Genomic DNA, 2,641 nt, shown 5'->3' on the forward strand with positions numbered 1-2,641 from the left:
GAAAGGCACTATGATTCATATGGGACAGATGGTATTCCTATTCAAACACGTTTTCAGGCTATATTTAATTCAGTGAGAACTGGCTGCTGCTAACCTATTCTCTCTTGATATTCAACACATCCTGAATTACTCAAGCTGTACAAAGTCATTGGCATGACAATTAGTTTAGGAGAAATTAGCGTCATTTCCTATTAATGTAGGTGTACCAGATACTTACACTCTGTGTCATTACTTACCATTCAGCTATCCTTTAAAATGGAAGGAAGGCATCTCTCAGGGAAACATGTTCAGGAACATTAGCCATCAGTAGGTATACCACACACTTAGCCTTAATGTTATATGAACTTTATTTCAGAGTCTTTGTAACTCCCCAATATTCCCATCTTGGACATGTACAAGAGAATAACTATCAAGAATTTTTAAAAACCTCAGCTAAAATACCCTGCATGGCCACTTGAATCCTTAAATTTGGATTAAAAGCATGACAAAAAAATGGCATATTATCAGTTTGACAAAATGCCAGGAAGGAATAGGGAAAAACTTGTTGGAACCACTGCCATAATGATAAAGATTCTTGAGACTGTTATTTTGGCTTATTTATTACCTATGCTAGACTCTGTTTAACATTTCTCAACTTAGATTTTTGTCCCAGTTACTTCAATAAGGAAGTTGCAACAGTAGATATTTTAGTGACATGCACTGCAAAACAGCATCATTTTAACATGCACCAAACAAGAGAATAAGGAATTTCTTTCAAGATCTCCATAATTAATACTGCCTGAGTGTCCTAGGTTCTAGGAGGGTGCAGACTCAAGCAGGATCCAGGGTACTCTGTTGGAAAATGACCTTATGAAAGTATATGAAATGTTTTTTTTTTTTTTGCTTTTTATCAAAAAGTATCTTACTTACTCAGTCTATAAATTGAAGCAAATAAGACATGATACCACTAGGTCTCTGTAAGAATTTTGATAAGTATAGAAAATTCAGATACTGTTGTTTGAATTTTGATTTTTTTTTTACTCAATCTAGGAATAAAAAATTCAAGAAAGCCCACTCAGTTGGTAAATCTGTACTACCTTTGACTTGCTGATCAAAGTATTTTTTCTCATATTAGGGGTAAGATCAATGTGTAATTTAAATGAGTTAATTTATAAGATATTAACTTTGGTAAGGTTTTCATTGTGTAAACTAAATTACTTTTTGGGAAAGGGAGATACAATTTGCCACATGTTCAGCTTTATTGGTTAGCCTTTGTTTTAGCTCATTACTGGTTCGAAGATTTTCAGAATTCAATCCTAAATGTTCAATTTGAAAGTTATTGACTTTACATATATCTTGGAAAATACTGAATTATTTGTTCTGTCATCTATTTTAATGCAACATATATAGTGTATGGGAAATACTGGGTTGCAGGCTATTTTACCACTGGAAAAGCTTACAACACAAGTTTACTCTAAAATAACAGGTTAATGTGAGATTTTTAAGGTAAATTTGATCTTCAGAACATTATGAATTTATAAAAATTAATTGTAACATGTTTTCATAAATGAACATAACCTTTTCTTATCTGGCCTATTTTAATCCTGATGCTTTTAAGTACCATAGCTGCTATTGGCTTTGGAAAAACAGTTTCATTCTAAAATGGTAATCCACTTTTACAAAAAACTAATGAAAACTAAAATTTATATTAACTACTTTTGTCTACAGTGGATTGCTGTATATCATCTATGTGTAACTGAATTCATCATTTTCTGACAAAGGGAGAACGGAAAGGGTTTTTAGCAGCAATTCAGTTATGTTTTCCTTTATAGTTGCTTTGTACATGAGATGTGTCTATGCCTTTTTAAAAAATACATTTCAACCACACATTATTTTCTAATGAATATAACGAAGAAATACAGTATTTTTTTTAAAAAATCTAATTAGTTTGATGCAACCCTCCCCTCACAAATGCAACATAAGTGAAGTAAAACAGAAGTTCCCACTAAAACCATTGTCAGAGAAATTATTAATACTAATTTTTGAAAATGAAGTTGATGTGTCATTTGGGAAAGATGGGATAAAGTATCATAATAATAATTAGCTTGATATAGTCTGCAATTCAGATCCATTTAACAAAAACAGAACATAGATTTCCATTTGCAATCAAATAGGGTGTTCAGGAGAATAAGCTTTTGAAGAGAAACAAGTAAAATTTGAGATGAATTTTCCTTTTTCTATACACAGCTGTATTTTTATGACACATAATAATCAATACAGGAAGGAAATCCTTGGTTGAAATATCTTACTTCTTCAGTATTGTTATATTTAGAATTTTATAATCCATCCAAATCAATGTGATTAAAAAGGTAGGGGATACTTCTGAAAGTGTTCTGAAAATAATAAAATTTGCAAACAAAGCCAAATGGAAATCAATTACTGTTTCAAAAGACAGAGAAAGAGGAGGGGAAAAGAATTGCCACTAATTTTAATGAAGTGGCTGTAGGCAAAATAATTATATGTATATTGAAGTACAGTGCCTATAGGGTATTGGCTGTAGCACAGACTGATTTTGCTAGAAGATAATCAGTGAAATCAAGAGATCAGTTCTGTCTTCAGTGTAGCAATACAAGATGGTTGAACATAAAATTGAGACAGATAG

This window comes from Pantherophis guttatus, chromosome 7 (assembly GCF_059756535.1).
Source record: "Pantherophis guttatus breed Tessera chromosome 7, ASM5975653v1, whole genome shotgun sequence".
In the NCBI taxonomy this organism is placed as follows: domain Eukaryota; kingdom Metazoa; phylum Chordata; class Lepidosauria; order Squamata; family Colubridae; genus Pantherophis; species Pantherophis guttatus.